The following is a 20,493-nucleotide window of genomic DNA, read 5'->3' on the forward strand; positions in this document are numbered from 1 at the left end:
TAGGAGGAAGCAGATTTCAAAGAGCTTTAGGGGTCTTCATACAAAGTCATAATACATATTTGGATGGAAAATTATAACCCTCCCTTTCATTTCCATTTTCAAGACTTCTCTGTATCATAAAAATCACATAAACTCTACAAACCTGAACCAGCCCAACTGTCCAAGTTATTAAGAAATTTTGTTAATTAAGGATTACTTTCCTAACCTTCTCTGGGTTTCTTTGCTGACTGATTCATTTTCATTATACACATTCTGTTCTCTCCAGCTGCTTCACATGGTAGCTTTCACGGACTTATTTAGCATTGCTGAGGTTTCCTTACCTTGTGCTGACAAGGATTTTAGAGAGCTGTGGCTGGAGGCTGGTGTTCAACATTTACCACAAGTTTGTACAAGGATCTGATCAGAAATACTGTTAGACTTGCTTAGAATTTCCTCACCCTAAAAAATAAATTACCCCTTCAGAACTGTGGACAATGTGAGTGCCTTTGTTCTTAGTGGATAAGAAGTTCTTTTGACTGTATTTTTAAAAATCTTTGGGTTTTTTTGTTTGTAAAAGGAAATTTTAAAAAAATAAATCTTACTTTAGTTCTTTCAAAAATTACTACCTGCAGTATAACTTCATAGCCTTGTAAAGATGTTCATGTTCAAATAATTAATTTTTAAAGCATTTTAAACCAATTAGTTCTACATATTCGGTTTAATAGAAAAGGTTCCTTTATTCTCCAGCACTTACTAGTTCACTGATATTACCAAGGTTGTTGGAAAAAAAGTATTTCTTAGCAGCAGCAGCAAAAATGAGTAAAAACTGACGTATGTTCAGGCCCAACTTTGTATTCCAAATAGTTGACTGCCCACACATATCAACAGCTTTTGTTAGAACTACTCTGAGACTTCCACATCTGAACTGAGTCCATCTATTGGGTACAATTACCCCCTGCAAGCCACTATTGTGCAGATAGCTTCTTACCAAAAGTGGAGACCAAGAGTCTGTTTTAAAGTAGCACAGCCAGGAGCTAAAACCTTGCTCAGTCCTTAATCCAAGCAGCTAGGAAGCAAAGAACATGCCCAATGAAGCCACTAAATACAGAAAAGATATTTATATAACAATATAGCTGGATGATGTTTTTTGTATATAATGTATACAAAGAAAGGGGTTTATGACTCGTTTTCTCAGTGACTTGTATACTTTGAGGAGTCACTGCCATAAAAAAATACGAATAACCTACCAGCCGCCTTTTACTGCTAGCTGAAGCCAAGTAGCTTTTATGGTATGTTCAGCATGTTTGAAAAGAGTTCATGTGAATTTCCTTTTCTTGAAATGAAAGAATATGTATAGTGGAAATGCAATCACAATACAGTCTTCTTTAATCTACTTTTACAACCCTTTTTGACTTTTCCAGTATGTCTAACAAGGAGCACCGAAACAACAAGCAGGTAGATCAGACTGCAAAGATAGAGGTGTCAGAGATTGTTCTGGTTTGGCCAAATTTAGAAATATATCCTCTGAGAGAAGGCACAACCACCGCTCCCCCACCAGGTTCGGGAAAAGATAGATTTTCCTCGAAGGAAAGTGAAGGAGATAAAACTATTTATTTAACAAACACACAGGAAAGGAAAATAATGCTAAATAATAAAATCTCTCGCTGTGGAGAAAAAACCTGGGAAAGTGTTAGAGTCCTCCCTTTGGTCTCCTTGGAGCTGGGGCTTGGACCAGGGCCAGGCCCTCTGTGCCCGGTGGAAAGTCCTCCTGATGTGCTCTGATGTTAAAGCAATCAAGCAGTCCAGTAGAAAAGGGAGAAAATCTGAAATTCCAGGGAAGGAAAAATTCAGCTCTCAGTCTCTCTCCGGAGAACAAAGCAGCTGAACCACTGGCCAAAAAAACTGTCCTGGGCGCAGCAAGCCGGGTGCTTCCTCCCTCCCCTGCCGCAGCTGTAAACAAATTGCTATCTATGTGTGACCTTGAACAAGCTGCAAACTGCTTTGAAAAAGTTTTGCTCAGTTTTTTCCTTCCCCCTCTGAGGCTCAGTTTAGAGGCATAGAAAGGTACAAAGGCAGAATTAATTTCTGGGCATAGGCAGCAATATGGGATACCCATCATAAGGTCACCCCAAGACAGAGTTAGACTTGGATTGGAAACACAAGGGAGAGTTGTTCCTAGCTTGATGGGCCCATGATGCCTCAGGCCATCAAGGCAGAGAAGCCACCTATAGATGGGCATGAGACCCAGGGGTGGATCTAACCATGGACAGTATCTCCCAGGTTATCCATGATTGTGAGACATGCGCTGCGATCAAGCAGGCCAAGCGGGTGAAACCTCTGTGGTATGGTGGGCGATGGTCCAAATACAAGTATGGGGAGGCCTGGCAGATTGATTACATCACACTGCCTCAAACCCGCCAAGGCAAGCGCTATGTGCTCACAATGGTAGAAGCCACCACTGGATGGCTGGAGATCTACCCTGTGCCTCACGCTACTGCCCGGAACACCATCCTGGGCCTGGAAAAGCAAGTCCTTTGGAAGCATGGCACCCCTGAGAGAACTGAGTCTGACAATGGGACTCATTTTAATAACCTTATTAACACCTGGTCTAGAGAACATGGCATTGAGTGGGTGTACCATATCCCTTACCATGCACCAGCTGCAGGCAAAGTGGAATGGTGCAATGGATTGTTGAAAATCACCTTGAAGGCACTGGGTGGGGGAACTTTCAAAAATTGGGAGCAGCATCTAGCAAAGGCCACCTGGTTAGTTAACACCCAAGGCTCCACCAATCAAGCTGGCCCTGCCCAGTCTGAGCCCCTGCATACAGTAGATGGAGATAAGGTCCCAGTAGTGCATGTCAGAGGTCTGTTAGGAAAGACTGTTTGGATTAATTCTGCCTCAAATACAGACAAACCCATCCATGGGTTTGTCATTGCTCAGGGACCTGGTTGTACATGGTGGGTAATGCAGAAAGATGGAACAACATGTTGTGTATCGCAGGGAGATCTGATTGTTGGGTTAGAGCCACGTGTGGAATGCCTGTCTACCACTGCTTGCAGAATGTCACTGTCACTGTTTGTACATAGCTGTATATATATATGTGTGTATTAATGTGTGGGCATAGAGTTAGAATATATTAATTTGGGCATTGACCCAACGATATGGGATAAGGGGTGGAATGTCTTGGGGTGACTTTATGATGTGTATCCCCTATTGCCTGCTCTATGCCCAGACATGAATCCTGTGCCTTTTCTGTAGCTTTAAGGCAGACCTTTAAGAGAGAGCGGGGGGGAAGCCAGTGGAATTCCTTCAGCACTGTGTTCAAAAACAGAGATAAGCTCTCTGGCTTCTCCTGCCCAGCTGCTCAGCTTGGCTCTCTGCAGCAGGGAAGAGAGTGGCATTCTCCTACTTTCTAGTTAGCTTTTTGTTTGTTAGCTAAAGCAAGGAGTTTTCCTGGAACTTGGGTTTCTTTTTCTTCTCTTCTGGACTGTTCAACAACACCAAAACATCGGCCGGGAGACCTTACACCTCGACCAGGAGGGGCCCAAGCCAGCCCAGGTCCAAAGAGGAGAAAGCCACACCCACAAAGGACTCTGAAATCTACCCAGGTTCTCTCCACAGCAAGAGGTTTTATTATTTCGCATTATTCTTTTCCCATGCCTGCATCCACTGTGTTTGCTAAATAAATAGTTTTTTTCCTGTCACTTTCCACCAAGGAAAAATTCTTTCCAAACCTGGTGGGGGAGGGCTGGCTGTAACCTGCTTTCTATCAGGGGACGTTCATTTCAGACGTTGCTCCGAATTTGTCTGAAACTGGGACACAATCCCTGTGCATGAAAGAGAGTAAGGCAATTAATCTGATGTTCTTAGCTGGAAAGTAAAAGCTGTTGATGGCTAAAATATTCTTCTGGCAATACGGAATTTGCCAATGACCTCTTTAACTACATAGTGTCTGAAAGGACATGTCTGTGGTATCATGGCCAAGCCAGAGGGTAATTTTACAGTAGCTGAGAAATACCCATAAGAATGTTATGCACTGAAATCTTTATCAGGGACAAAAGAAGACAGGGAAAAATACTAGAATGTGACCACTGTGACTTAGTGCTTTCATAAATTTATTGCAAAAAGTGAAATTATTAGGTGATTTCATGTTCTCACATATACTTCAGCACAGGCAGATTTCGAAACTGAAAAAAACATTTAGGATTCTCCTTCAGAGGATGAAAGCTCTATGAGAAGGAAACTGATCCCACACACCTACATTTTCTGCCAGTATCTCAGAGTGGTTTCATTTTAGTCCTTAGTATCTTCCAGGGGCAATTCCTTTTTAAGACTGACTCTGTAAACATTATTAGTTAATGTTATTCTTCAGACCAGCTGCCTCTTCTTGTACTAAAGATTCCTGTGGGGAGAATGAGTTATGATTTTCAACCCAATTATGAGTACTTTTTAGCTCAATCACCTCATATACCAAAGTTTTTCCTTACCTGGTAACCCTAGTGCTCTTACGTTCTCATTTCATACCATACAACATGGCCAAAGTGTAGGAGCTGCACTTAGCCTGATTAGAAGAATATGTGGCTCAGTAAGGGCACAGCAGGAATAGGAGAGTAGAGAGTGCTGCTGTCTTTCTAAGATGGGATACTATAAGGAACACAGAGCTGTTACAACCTTAAATTAAATGTATAAAATTACAGCCCTACACCTACTGCCATTTTTTGTTACATTCATGATATGACTTGTGTCTAATAAAGCTTTCTAGAGTGATTACGTAGGTTAAAAACACGTTAAATGAGTAGGTGTCTTCAAAATAGATTAGACAGAATAGAATAGAATAGAATAGAATAGAATAGAATAGAATAGAATAGAATAGAATAGAATAGATAAACAACTATGAAGCTCCCAGCAAAATATTCTATACGATCCTTGAAATGGTTAAGTTAATGGTTAAGTTATAAGCTCTCATTTGAGAAAAATACATTTAAGAGTGCTCCAAATACCATAAAATGTTGTAACTACATATGTGTGAATGATTTATAAACCTCCAGAAAATAAAATGTTTGGTTTTCAGATGTTTTGCTCATAATGCCACATATTTTGGCACTCTAATTTTTCTCTTCTCCCAAACAGTAAGAAACTTTGCTGTTGTCTCTCTTGTAATAATTCACAATTCCCATTTGGTAAATTCAGATGCATCCAGAGTGGTCAGATAGCTCCATTAACTTCTCTCATTGTGGAGACTTCTAAGGTGATGTGACTATTCCCAGTAAGAATAATAATGTGAATAAGGATGTTATGAAACTTTAGTGTTATCATATCCCTAACCCTATTACCACTGAATCCAATCTGCATTTTAAACTATTTCTGGCTTCACTGCCACTGGCTATATTATCATCATTCCTATTTCAAAGTTCCCCTATACCTCAAGAATATGCACTGCAGATTAATGATAAAATTACCCTGTGGATCAGAGGGAAATACCAGTTAATTTTTCCAGCAAGTTGCTGACTAGTTGCAAGGCCTGAAGATAAAGAGTGGGCCTTATCAGGGGTCCAAGGGAAGTGAAACCCAGAAAAGCAGGTGTCTTTTGCTGACGTCTTATAGAGGACAAGAAGAAATGAAAGGCTTTGTCTATAACAGCAAATGAAATAGAGCTCTGGTACAGGCTCAAGCATAGAAATGTGGTCATCCATGCTGTTAGCACTCCAGCAGACTGTGAGCTGTGCTTTGAGACGAAGGGTAAAATAGCCTAGGGAAGCAACAATATGTGTTTCCTTTTTCCTTATGATATGCTAAAGACAGGACAGAGTTGACCTGACCAACTAGTATTTTTCTTACACAGAACTTGTGCCACTGTCTTTAACAGACACTTCTTCGGATTGAACCTGAGTGGGGTGCTGGTTCTGCCATTCAAGGTCACATCCAACCATATAATGGGTGATGCAGGAATGTGCAGAGATTAGGAGATTTACTACCATACCACATGTAATGAAAATGAGACCAAAGATAGGCCATGAACATCATGCAAAAGCAAGCTTTGGTGTGGAAGGCTCCAGTATCACCAGTTATTCAGCTTACAAAAGAGAAGGTGGATGAATGCCTTATCACTGTATGCATTTTCTTGTTAGTGAAAGAGACACCTGATAAAGGCATACCACAAAGTACATGCAGGTAGCATGCATTTTGAATTTAAACAAACTGGCCCAGAATACTATGTAGTTTTCTAGAAGGAATAGCAAGGATAGAAGGAATAGTTTTGGATTTGAGATTTCCTTGTGGGACTGGGACATATATCATTGAAATTTCACTTTTTCGAGGGCTGCAGAGGAGAAGAACCTGTATTAAAGTTTACATATCTATAGAAATGATGGAAATTGTGACAAAAGTCTAAAACCAACACAGTTTTCATCGTTTTCTCTGAAAGTCAGGATGTGAAGGGGTTTGGTTTGGCTTTGAGTTTGGTTTTTTTGTGTTTGGGGGTGGATGGGGGCTGTTTGTTTCCCTTAATAATGCACATATGTTCAGAAGTTTTCTAATTTTATGTTACTTTGCATTCTTGAGAAAGATGGAGTTTGTTACTACCTGTTATGTGTCTGTCTTTACCTTGAGCTGAAAGACTGGGAAGGATGGAACATGTTCTGCAGTAGAAGAACGTTTGTTCCAAGTGACTGGTTAATGAATCTTTCTCTCAGGTTCAAAGTCACTATCAGAAAAACAAAGAAACTGTTCATCTGTTCAGTTCGGTAGTGTTTTTAACTACTGAATCCTGGCCAAGGTGAAATCATCTTGAAGTATTTCACCAGAAACTGGTGGAACTTCTGTCTCATTCATAGTTCACTGTGGCTTACCTGTTCAATATTTTGAAGATCAGAATCTCCGAGACTAATCAAAGTCGTTTGGATTCCTATAGGAATTTCTGAGTGTAAGTTAATCTACTGAATACACAAAGTCCAAAATGATCTAAAGGTCTCCCGCAGCCTTAAGCTCTAAGTACCTGTTTAATTAATGGCCCCATCACTACCACATTCAAGTGTAAACCAGGCAGACAGTTGTGGTTTTACTCAGTTATGAACAAAATCTTTGCAAAAGCAACTGATGTCCCTTTGATTCACCTGTTTCCTGTCCTGAGGCTTTTTGCTTTCCAAGAAATGAGCCTCCAATATCCAAATAAGTCTGAAAAGTGATCATATTTCAGGCTACTTTTGTCCTGAGAGAAATCAACAAATTAAGAAAAAAATATTTCACATCCAGAAGAGAAGAATGAGAAAAAAATGGAAATATTACACTAATCCCTTGAAGAAAGACAGCAAACACACTTGTTCTTGAGCTAAAATCCCCTATATTTCATTAAAAAATGTGGATAGAATGCATTTGTCCAAAAAAAAAAAGCAAGTGGGAAAAGCAAGTGATCAGCATATTTCACATCTATGTAAAATATAATATTCCAGCTTTATTCTAAACTTCTTATGAACCTTCTTATTTAAGGTCCTTTACTATAAATAGTAAAAATACATTTCTTATATAATTTTAAACGAAGTAATATTGTGTAGCTATAATATAGTATATTTGGTGCATTTAGCTTTTGTCTGAAGACAGGTGCACACAGGAATCAGCTCTGCCTTCACTTCAATGCTTCATCAGGACCTCTTTGTGAACAGCTGGTGCTCAGAACTGTTGGTGAAGGAGCAGGAGAGGGCAGACATCTGCTGTGCTGCATGAGCAGAGAGAGCTTGCTCTTACAAATATCAGTTTTCTTACCACTGGAAGCAGCATAGATTTGTGTGACCATCTGCCCATAGTTTTGGTCCGCAAACAAACACTCAGACTTCCACCTTTAGTATGCACCTGAAAAATTGACATGAGGAACTCCACTCAAATGTCTCAAATAGTTTGTTTCCCACTCAGAATGCTAAGGTGTGGAAGAGTACTGTCAAAGTCCAACATCAAGACCTATCACAAGATCTTTAGCACTCAGTTTGCTGCTCTGATGTTGCCAATGAAGACAAAAAAAAAAAAAAAAAAAAACCCAAACAAACAAACAAACAAAAAAACCACTCCACTTTTTAAAGTGGTGACAATTAGATAGTGCTCAGGAGAGATTCAGAGAGAGCATAAGAAAGGCTACTAAACCAGGTTGCTTTTAGTTCAATATGCCTAAATTTTTGCTGCCTTACTTGACTTGTGTGTTGTCTGCTGAGGCATGTCTAGGGCAGACAACAAAGCAGAGAAAGAGTGAAAATGCTACCTTTAGGTTTTATAAATTTGAGTATCCAGACTTTATTTGTGCCTTATAAATACACACTAAAGTCAGGATTGTTTCTTCCCTGTTTCCTTCAGAACTGCAGTAAGCATGGCTTTGGTGTAAGTCCGCAGTATTTTGCCTTTTCTATTTTCTATTATGTTCACAATAAGGTGCAAAATATGAGAAATGTCAGAAATTACAGTAGGACTAACATGTACCCAAGCTCTCTTGCTAAGTAAAGATACAGTGTATATACCGTGGAAAATCATTTATCAAAGGTAGGTTAAAGAAGTGATGTTATAGAAAGTTGATTTGTACAAAGTCCCTGGAAAATTTTATCATCATAAAGGTAGGTTAATGGATTTAAAGAAGTTAGGAAAAATCGATGCATTCTTTTTGTTAAAGCGGTTTACTGTGTTATGAATCTCAGGGAAAACATTGGAGATAAATTAAAGTCAGTAGCACTTGAGTGAAGGATGATTCTTACAAAAATGTCAGGTTGTGCTGACATTATAAGGTGAGCAGTGCTTGCACAGCTTTCCTATTTTCAGATGCTACACCCCCACACAAAGACAAGAGTCTGATTTTCATGTGTTTCAGGCACATGCTGAAACATATTTTTAGTCTCAGCCAGCCTTGTGTCAAATCAGTGAAGAGGAAGAAAAAAAACAGATAAAGTGGCCTAGATGTGGAATATAAATAAAAGGAATTGATAAAATAAGTTTAAAGCTTTTAAATAAAGCCTTAAACTAGTCAGTTTGGAGACAATAAATATTTTAATAGAAAATAAACCAATTTGTATTGTATTATATTCATATATCTGACTTCATGTATAGCTATGCAGAAGGACAAGGGAGATAAATAATCCATAATTAAATCAAAGCCATGGACTCATGGAATATCTGGGTGCATTTCATTGCAAAAAAAATCCATTTCTTTCTCCATAATTTCTTCAGTTTTTCAGAAAATAAGCTAGTCTTAGAAATAAAGAGAAGACCCCAGAACTTTTATAACTCTAAGTTGCTTTCTAGGATGCAGGTCATGTAAAAGTCTCAATAGAAGTACTGAATTTTAAGCAATTATAGCACAACAAGAAGAAGAGTTAATGTCTCTTGCTTAAGAGACTTAAAAAATTATGGAATAAAAAGATTGAATACAGGAGGAAAAAAATCTGAGAGGTCTTTCAGTCATTGTTATTAAACTGGTGAAGGACTTTGTGGGAGAAGTCATATGCTTCTGCAAAGTGAATGCAACACCGCACCTCTCACCCTGAGGGACATAATTTAGAAATCGGTATTGACCTACTGCCACAGCAGGTGACATTCAAGAAGACAGGCAAAGACCTATTTTTCTCCTCTGAAGGACAGCACCTCAAGCATCAAAGTGATTCCTTTCATTCCACCCAGTCATCAGATAATAACCTGAATAAGAATTGGAGATAAAAATGATGTATGGATGCTCATCTGTATCTCCTCTTGACTCACAAAATCCGTTTCACCCTCAATATGGGCACACTTGTATATTGTAAAATTCCAAACTTAAGCACCCACAGGTTCTTTCTTACTTTTTTAGCCTTCTTTATTTATGTATTTCTGCCAGGTCCAAAGCACTCTCACTCACAGGAATTATTTTAAATTTGCCTAGATTCCCTTTCTATTAATAGCCACTTGATTCCCAGCCGAAGAACGAGGATTATTAAACGCTAAAATTAAGGGCTTCTCCATGGTATCACAGGAAGGTATAAATCTACACATACCTTCACTCCTGTTCTTCGTAAGCCCTCCATTAACCTGATACTTGCATTAGAAGATTTGAAGGACCAAAAAAACAAAAAAAAATTGTTTGGATAGGGACATTGCAGTGAGACTTAGGCTACCTCATCCAAGGACAGGTTATTAATACATCATGTTTTAAAAGCAGTCATGAGAGACAGCCTCATGTTGTGAAGGTATCAACATTACCCTAAACTCAGATTTCTTAGACAGTCTGTCCTGTCTCTGTGTGAATTCTGTTTAGAATGTAATCAGTTCTCATGGTCGGTGGCAGAATCTCAATGTAGCTGTCAGAGGTATCAGGTAGTACATATACTGACACTAAGGACCCATAAGCTTTAGGGATTCTCAATAAAGAGACTCAAGACTTTCAGCATTAACATACTGTACCAGCTGCAGTTTGCCAACATCTTCTTTATATCTTAATAGAATATCTCTATCATGACCAAACATAGCCTTGGCTAGGAGTATTTTATGATAGTTGGCTTTTTGGTAAACCTCTTCCACTTCTGGCATCTCTTACTCCTTTTCTAACCACTCTTCTCAGCTGACATAAGATAGTGATAACAGTTCTGGGCAAAAATTCAGTCTTCTTGGTCAGTGTCCCTTTCAATAGGTCCTTCAGGATTAATGGGAAGAAAATCTCCCATTTTGTTGTAGAGTCATAGAATGGTTTGGGTGGAAAAGGAGCTAAAGGTCATCTAGTTCCAACCTTCTTCCTTTTTCCCCACCATAGGCAGGGATGCAACCCACTAGATTATGTTGCTTAGGGCCCCATTCAACCTGGCCTTGAACACTTCCAGGGATAGGGCAACCACAACTTCTCTAGGCAGCCTTTTCCTGTGCCTCGCCACCCTCCAAGTAGAATAAATTTTCACATTTTGTTCCTGTTATGGACTGGGAAAATGAAAAGTAGAAACCATGACCCTTTGGGAAATGCCAGGCTTGTTGTAGTGGTAATATACCCTTTGGAGCATACTCTGGGCTTAGATTTAGGATGTGGGGAGGAGTCTTGCAGCTGGGGTCAACGGATCTTCTTGAAACCATAAGGAAGTTGAGGAAAAGTTTTAGAATCTGTGTTAGTAAGTGATCCAAAACCAAAATCAAACCTAATCATCACAGAAAGAAAATCGTTGAGATACAGAAATAAATACGTTTTGAAACTAGAGATTTAAAAGCACATACTTTTTCTACATTGAGCTTGTTGACAGAAACATCAAGTTAGGAAAAAGTTCCATAAACTTACTACATGAGTCTGCTCTCTCAGACTCACAGATGAAAAGATCTATCTGGCTCTTTCCTGATTGTGTAACACACATGTCACTGGATCAGATGGTGACTATTGTAGTGTTTGTAGGAAATACAGATGAAAAAAATAAAATTTAATAAAATATCTTGCAAGATCTCATCACATTCGTCTTGGTTTGAAAGACAGGTGTCTGCTAAGGAAGGCAGGAGCCTCCCTTGGAATGGAAGATGCAACCCCCTTTCCCTCCGAATTATTATAATTTTGACATCAAGGGGCTTTCAGGCAAAGATATGGGAAACAGGAAAAATAGGAATAACAGTTCTTTACTGTTGATCACTGGCAGGGGAAAAAGGCAGGGGAAAAAACTGATTTAAACTGACAGAGTCATATACGACCTGGCCCTGTTAGTCAGGGTACCAGCAGCAGTCCAATAAGGTGGTGGCTGCAGTCCTCCTCAAGTGAATGGATGTGGTTCTGTTGAAGTGGTGACCCTGTGTAGAAAGATCTGGTCTTCCTCAGAAGGTCCAGTGGTAGGTATGTAGCTCTTGTCCTCTGGAAATCCAGTGGGAAAGGCTGCCTGTTGTCTTCAAAAATCACAGTTTATATCCAGGATGGGATGCTTGGTTTCTCCCTCTGGGTGGAGCATCTCACAAAGGAATGATGAGTCATGAGACAAGGCACTGATGGGCCATTAACAGGACATAGTCTTGAAGGAGGAGGCAGGGAGCACTGCCCCACCTGGTTTTAACAGCTCATGAAGATGGTGATAAAATACATGCTAGTGGGCACATCTTACATTGTAACCTAGGACAATATTGTAAATCTGGAGGTTATTGCACTGTTTCTCCATACTCCATCCTAGAGATCTTTTGTATTAGTGTACCATGTATCAAGGAAAAACTATCTCAAGAAAACCATCTAAGTAATCTGAGTAGGAAACTGAAAAGGAGGTGTCATCTAGAGAGTTTTGTCTCAAAATTTTGTCTTTTGACTCTTATTGAATTCTATTAAAAGTTATTCCCCCCACCCCCCCCCCCCAAATATTACAGCCAGAAGCTCTCTGCATTTCAATGGAGAAAAAAAGGGCATAAAACCTACCACTGCTCCTGGAATCAAATCCAAGACTCTTCTTCCTCCTAAGTACTTTGTTTATTATATAGGTTTTTATATTTTTATTTCTAAATTAATGATTCTTGACTTCTCTTTATGGATGTCTCAGCAGATAGGCCCATGAATGCTTTCATCTCAGTACGTCCTATACACTCACTCCTCGAACAATAAACTAAAAACATTTTGTGTGGTGAGAAATGTGTACTTCATTATCTTGAGATAAAGGGAACTGAATTCTGGCATAGTAAGAACTAAACATTGAATAGAGATGAAAGATACAAATACAGTTTACTCCTCCAGCTGTATTTTAAAAGAATACAAAAATTTAAATCCTGCAAAGTTTTATAAGGTAGGTATCCAAAACAAGTCAATGATTGATTGCAGATTGATATAGGTTGTAAGCTTGGAAGTGAGCTAGACAATATAAATTTCCTCTTCAAAAATCTTGCCTTTGCCAATAGCCATGCTGCCGTTCTCTTTGCGCTTTAGCCACATTTGCTTTTGGCTCCTGTCAGGGTTTCCTGCCCAGTTTGTTTAAGAGAAATGGGGAGTGCCTGGATTACAGCACACAGCCCAGCATCACACCTGAAACCAGCCCCCAGGCAGCCAGCATAAGATTTTAGCTGAATGTCACGTGCTCCCAGTGTGAGCTCTGTCCAGCTGCAGAGTCCATAAAGCTGTATGCTTTAAATACCAGCCATTGTAATGGCAGTGGTGCATTCAGTAGACTGTGAGGAATTACTATCAAGCAGATTGTTCCTTTATGCTTGTCTAGTCAATAAGGTTTAAATAATATCTAATTCAAATACGATACTAATCCATAAAAATTATAGGTAGGAAATACATCAGATTGAAATTATCTGTCTCTTCTCTAGCAAAGAAATATCTATAAATCCTAGAGCAAATCTACATCTTACCATGTACTTTTATGCCTTCTACTTTTGAGAAACATGAGGAACTTCAATCTTGCTTACAGGACAATCACAGTTACAGACAGTGAATAACATCACAGTTATTTACACTCACATGTCATAGGACTCTTGAGAGATTTCCCTATTGCTCCTTGGAAGGTTAAAATCACTTTTGGAACACACCATTGGTCCCCAAATAAAAGAGTAATAGGTCAGCATTTAATAAATATGGACATCAGTGTTTACAGTTTACCAGATATTTTTCCTTTATTGTCTATAAATATTGGTACACTTCTTCCAGGTTTATGAGCTATTATGTCCCAATAGTGTTCCTTGCCTGTAAAAGCAAAAAAAATAAAGCAATATTTACACAAATTATGTGCAAATATTATGCACATCCTGTGATTGCATGATGAATTATTGAAGGATACTTTCACAAGTATTACTCATTAAATGTTAATCTTGTTGATTTTAAAATAGAAATAAATTTGAATTTAATGCCATCATAATATTAAGGCTTTCAGAGACAGACCATAATAACCATATGGATACAAAACAAAGACTGGAATTTTGAAAACAAATTATTACTTAGGAGTCCAGTCAAACTGCAAAGCAGCTGCATCATATCTCCCTTATGCTGTATGTACTGGTGTTTCACTAAAAGTGAATATGTTGCAATAGCATTGTTTTCTGCTTTAAAGTGTAGATTTGTTCTGCAATGCAGTTGCTTTGAATTATATTGATCACTGAAAGTCATTCTAAAACTACGCATAAGAGAATTACGTCGGTGATCAATGGTGTTGATTTACGATGTCCATCATTATAAAATAAAATAATATATTATGCAAGGAAGATTTCTTATGTATATATAATTCATAAATATTTAATGAAGGGGAGTACCTAGAAACCAGAGTTTCAGTCTCCCACATGTAATAGAAGGCCTCCCAAAGATCTTGAATCAAAAAGTGAAAACTGAAAAAAGAAAAGGAAATTAATAAGACAAAAATAGCCAATGTAAAAATGATCAAGCTATTGTGTAGACATCCAGGCAGTGTAATAGATTCATTGTCATCTTCTGGTCCAATGGAAACATAACTGTGTTAGTGAAAAAGAATTTCCAGACAAATTCTTTGCTCATGCACTTTCCCAAGCACATACATTTATATATTTGTAGTGTCGCCTTGACACCAGATGCAAACTCACAGTTGGTCAGTAACATTGTCAGAGAAGGGCAATGCTTCCTGATGCATAATTTACAATATTGCTGATGTATCTTTATTCCATTCCTCTATACTGGAATGAAAGATCATTTTATGCAATCTAATCCTGGAATATCCAGGCAAGATGTCATACTTTGAACTACATTGTCATGACATTTTTCTTTCTCCTTTTTCCTTTTTATTTTCCATTCTTTTTAATTAGTACACTATTCAGAGTGCTTTTAAACTTTTTCAGAACTCAGATCTACTTTTAATATTATGAAATATTCTTGCTGAATTAAAGCTATCTAGCCTATTTGATTTAATCAATTAAGATTTTTAAGTGCATCATAACTGTGCACAAAGAGACAACACTCATAAATCAGTAGTCTAAATTAATTGCCACACGTAGCAGCCTGCCAATAGCACATATAATTACCTTTTTGTTGTACAAGAGTGAAGATCAGAAGATAGAAGATCAGAAAGTTGCTGCTAGCATTAATGAGAGAAAGAAAAATGAGTATCTATGATAAAATGATTATAATGTTTGCAAATGTTGCAAAGCTGCATTCCACTTGCAAATTATAATTTTAGGGGTCTTCATGTTCTGTATGTATAGTTATCCCTCACATCAAGCATACCTCTGTTCTATTTCAGATTGAATTGTCAATTCAATACCAATGAAGCAATGTCTTCAAGAGAAACTGACTGCAAAGAACAATTTTAGATGAAACCAGATCTACATGTTACTGACCAGTGAATGTAGCAGGAACAAAAGAATGGATTTCTTTAGTCTTTCAAATAGTAGCAGGTAGAAGACAAGACGCTGGAAAAGAAAGAAAACAGTTAAAATGAAAATTTATATTGGTAACAGAAGATCACTTTCTAAAATTCAAGAAGCTCAGATCTATGGTGAGATGAAATAAACTGTGTTCTTCACCCCTCCTTTTCAAGTTTCAACCAGCGTAATACATGGATGTACCATATGGACCAGGTCTGTGTGGCCTTTCCATCCAAAGTAAGGTTCTGTCCTGCCTTCCTTTGATTAACTCAAATATTTTTGAAATCACTTTAAAGGTATCTATCAACTTTATTGGAATGGTTACATGGAATCTTGACTCCCTGGAAATCAGAGAGTGATGTCCAAACTCCAACTCAAAGAAGGAGTAACTTCAACATTAGATCAAAATATATCCAAAGGTGGATGTTCCCCAACCTATATAGGCAAACTTACTAACTTTTTAGATTCAAATTATAATTTTAAGAATTCTTTAAAAGGTTTGGAATTTGTAAAAAATTTTAACTAAGTTCAAGATTAAAAAACATCTGAATCAGGAAAGAAATTGTGCCCTTGCAGGCAGTTCCTGTTTCTCAGTCTTATCCAACCTAGAAAACACATGTATATGTATAGCATATATATAAATATTATTTATACACATATATACACTTTCCTGTCCCTGCAGTCACCATTCAGTCAAACAACTCCGCATTTGCTTCTTATTGGTCATTTTCTCTAAAAATGACTTGCAGTTGATGTTCTGTGTTGAACTGAGGTGGATTGGAAGAAGTGCTTGCATATTTTAGGGGGAAGTTGGTAGGGGAAGTTGGTAGAAAAAATTGTTGGAACACAAAGATATGAACTTCAGGACCAGAATGGGCTGATTGGAAAAGATTTATTGAATGTTTTCTTTACAAGTAAGAAAGAATTTTGCAAAATGGTGATATAAAATTACAAATAATGGCAATGTTTTTACAACCACTCTCTGTTCTCCCTGGGGAGGTACAAAAAAGCACTAAGCAATGAAATGTTTTGGAAGAATTATTTCACATTTTTATTTGCTTATCATACTTGTACGTTACAGCTAACTGAAAACTTAGTTGAGGTGTAAATGTAGCATTTGGAATTACTATTTTTATTAATCACTCTTATTATTAGTTTAGCCTAACTCTAAATAGAAATTTATGTGATTTTTTTTTCTCAAAATTAACTGTATTTTGAAACTTTGAATTTTTACACAGATGTGTGGTCCTAAATAATATGTAGCTGAGATAAGTGTTTTTATCTCACCTTAAAATAGGTAGTTCAGAATATGTATTCAATAAAATTTTTCTTTACACATGTAGAATATGTGTATGGACATAATCTCAAAAGAGGCATTGCAAACAAGAAGAACAGGAATTATTGACAGGTATAATTAATGATCTGGAGGAACTCCTGTATGGGAACTCGCTGTGAATATTAAAGGCAACAATTCCAAAACTTTTGTATAAGTAATTTGTGTAAGTAATATTTGCCATTTTAAAATCTTAAATAATCGTACTGTAGGCACAGGAACTCTGAAGGAGACTACCAGGCAGATGCACCAAGAACTTTTTCTTTCTCATATCTTAGAAATCTGCACAATATGTTGCAGAGGCTTTATTTCATTCTTGCCTTATCCAATTTCTTAAAGGTTGGAAAACTGGGTACCCTATAAAGATACAAAGTGGAAATGAACACAGGTCTTCTGACATGCTAGATTTCCTACTAATTTGTAACAAAAATTAACCTTCCTCTCTGTCTCTTTTTTAAAAGAAAAACATTAATGTTCTTCCTAAAAGACCAATATAAATACTCCAAGGCCTAAAGAGAGAGTCCCAAGTTGAAAATCCACATCTGACAAAATAAAATTATTCTGATCTTTATGAAAAGGAAGAAAGGTCTAGTGCTGAGTTGAACTTTGCAGACATTACCTGCAAAAGCCTCAAGGAAAGCAAGATTTTAAATACTAATGAAGTATTAACTAGCTGTGTGAGGCTGTAGAAAGGAAGGACTGTTTCCGTTACCTACGTTAATTTAATCTCTCATTTTGCTCCGTGCTGTATTGCAGAACTTTTTAAATTATAACTGGACAGATTTCAATCCCAAGAAAATCATGGGGGAAGTCCTCTTGAAAGCCATTTAAAGGCTCCTGAAGGAGTAGGAAATGATTGGGATCAGTGTAGCTCTGGCAGCATTAAAAGCCAGTGGTATTCTGTGCAATATTAAGAGGACCAATCATTCTGCATAACTCTGTGTTTTTAAGATCACATCTAGAATGTTGCATCCAATTTGGGGACACCAAAACTGGGAAGATTTTGATCAGCTGGAGCAGGTTGAGCAGAGGGCCACCAAGATAGCTGGGGCTGGATGCTGTTTGTGCTGTGAGGAGGGGGCTGAGGGAGCTGAGTTTGTTCCATCTGGAAAAGGATCACTGCAGGGAACCTAACAGGAGCTTCGGTACCTATGAGGGGGTTGCTGAGAAGTTTGCTGAAGCAAGACTTCTTTCCTAAGGTTCAGAGCTGAAATATGAAACTGGTCATAAATTTACATGAGAGAGGTTTTGACTGAATATAAGAAGAAAAATTATGAGGGTAATAACTAAAAATGGTTACTTGAGAGGTTGCAGATTTCCAAAGCCAACCATACAAAACCCTGAGGCATCTGGTCTGAATTCAGTGTGGACCCTGAGCATGACTTTAGGTTACAGACCTCCCAAAATCCTTTGCAATCTCAGCAATTCAATGATTTTAATGGCATCAGCCACTATGAGAGTCCTGAAGATGTTAAACTAAATACTTAGAGGCCTCACAGCTTCTAATGAATCATGCAGTGCATAGCCCAGTGATGTTCAGGTTTTGGATCCCTTCTCTGAGAGAGGAGTGTTCTTCCAGCAAAGAATATGCAATTAATCCCATGATGGGATTCAGTATTTTCCCAGCTAACTCGTAACGCAAAGAACTTTTAAGTGTCATTTGTTGCAGAGCTAGTGCTGTAAAGCTGCCTGCCCTGTTCTACTCTTAAGTCTCAATGTTGTATTTTTCCTAGACAGATGCCAAATTGATAAAAATCTGTTTTTTCTGCACAGCTGTTCCAACTGAATCCTCATTGCTACAACCACATTAAGAAACAAAGAGAGGTATTATGGTTGGAAGATTTTTTTTTCCTACTTAATATCCAGATCGTTGGTGTGAAGGTCTCTAGTCTTTGTTTTGGCTTCCACTTGCAAACTGGGCATTGACATCTGCTAATTGCTAGCTTCTAAGGGAATTTGGTTTAAAATATACTGTATATACAAGGCCAAATTCACTGTGTGTCACAAAGGCGAGATTGTTTTCTTTCTCCTGTTTTGTATTTACAGCTAAAGGAAATTGGAAGGAAACTGGTGACTATCATGAACTGGAGAGTAAGAACAACAATAGATATAATCAAATAAAACTTCACTAATGGATCCAGTTGCAAAAGATGATTTAGCAGCTGCTGTCTCAGAGCATGTACACAAGCCTCTTTTGATCCCAAATTTTGGACTATGTATGGACTAAAAAAGCTATAAAAACCAAATTTTTTTAAGACTGTACTACATCCAGAACCTTGCAGCCAAAGGCACACAGGAAGTACACCAGAGGCAGCTTAAACATAAGTATTCTGGAGCTACTCATGGTATATTAAGAGATGTGCATCAGCGTGCAGTGGAGTTCCTGGGAGTTAAATGAGAGATAGACTGAAAAGGATACCTTACCTGCTGAAACTTGAGTTCAGCTCCCTGAGTTTCTCCTGCAGTAGCACAGCTGATGAAATCATCAGACCTCAAAGCAGAGTGAGATTTTTCCTAGAATCTTGCCCCACTGTGAAAGTAGGCAAACAGGCAGACCCTCATGACTCCTAATCACTTTCTGCGTTTTGTGAACGCAGATTTGGTTCTCCTTTCTCTCTTTAAATCAGAGGAGTTGTTCATAGCTTACCCTGCAGAGGTACTTTTGCAATTGGCTATAAGCAAAGCAGAAGTGAAGAGCTTTGTGAATGCCAAAAGCATGATTATTGTCCCACCCACACAAATGTTAAGCTGAAGTCACTAGAGTCTCTGGTGTGGAACTTTTATAAGCAAGAGATATATCAAAATGCAACAGTCACTATTGCCTGGAGCATCTAGGAGGTTACAGCTGCAGTGGAGAAGTTTGCTTACTGCAATTTTTTGTTTCACTTATTTGAATGTACTTTTTCACTGGAGTGTTGTGCCAAACACGACAGAGGCCTCATACAGAGCCCTGCAATCCTTAAATGCTCTTTCAATCTAATGCTGGTGCAGTAAAAAAAGGGAAAGTCTCGCCTCAGCAGCCCTGCTCCATTTTGAAGAACAGACAATGTGGGGTCACCCTCAGCTCTTGGCTTGTCCCCCTCATGGTACAGCCACCCCTTCCTTCACTATGACAATATGGAATGAAAAATTTATCTTCTAAAAATAGTCCCAGTTCACCACGTTAATTTCAACAAATTTTAAGATAGGGTTTAGTAGAGAAAACTGGCTTGCTTCCCTCAATTGTTACTTACTCTGTCATTGTATCTTATTTAATTTCTTTAGTTTATGTTCAGTCTTGGTTAACAAGATATTTCAGAAAAGACAAGTGGTTCTTCTGAGGCAGAAACTTTTTATTGTTACAGTGTAATCATGGTGATTTATATAATGGTGTCTGTTCATCTTACCTCAGAAAAAAAAAGAAAAGGTGGTAGAGTCACCCCTTTCAGTGTTGCAGTTTGTCAGCATTGCATATGTTATTAATGTCATTTAATTCTGATTTAGAATCAAGAGGCTTCACTTTCCAGAAATGCCCTCTAATAGTGAAAATGAGCTTACTTTCTCTATTTCCCTTCTTTAAGAAAACAAATAACTAAAGAAAATAAAATACCTGAATAAAATAAAAATAACTGAAAAAAAAAAATAGGTAATCTCTTGAATAAAGACAAAACTTACTATGAATTAAGCAAATTTTATCTTTTCAACGCTAATGCATTTGTAAAAGCAGTGACCCATTAGAAAAATTAAGCCTGTTAATGTTATGGCTTATGGAAAAATTCTCTAATATTTAATTAACAAAATACATATTTTTTTCCAAATTTTAACCATTTCAAAATGAGTAAAATATGATCCCAATTATCAAGGTCTGTAAGATACTTATAATGTTGAACATTGGTTATGATTCTTTGGAAACTCTATAGCCTTTTAAAACATTC

General features: G+C 37.8%; 2 long non-coding RNA genes across 2 annotated transcripts; one reads left to right on the forward strand and one right to left on the reverse strand.

The window, feature by feature from the left end:
• Positions 1-3,353: 3,353 nt before the first annotated feature.
• LOC109145304 lies at positions 3,354-20,160 on the forward strand. Its single transcript, XR_002046619.3, has 2 exons — positions 3,354-3,609; positions 15,123-20,160. It is a non-coding gene; the product is annotated as an uncharacterized LOC109145304 (long non-coding RNA).
• Positions 11,841-19,087, reverse strand: LOC109145305. Its single transcript, XR_002046620.3, has 4 exons — positions 19,004-19,087; positions 15,220-15,291; positions 14,167-14,238; positions 11,841-13,603 (listed from the first exon to the last, which is right to left on the reverse strand). It is a non-coding gene; the product is annotated as an uncharacterized LOC109145305 (long non-coding RNA).
• Positions 20,161-20,493: the final 333 nt, after the last annotated feature.

Source organism: Corvus cornix, chromosome 2, assembly GCF_000738735.6.
Source record: "Corvus cornix cornix isolate S_Up_H32 chromosome 2, ASM73873v5, whole genome shotgun sequence".
NCBI classification, from domain to species: Eukaryota; Metazoa; Chordata; class Aves; order Passeriformes; family Corvidae; genus Corvus; species Corvus cornix.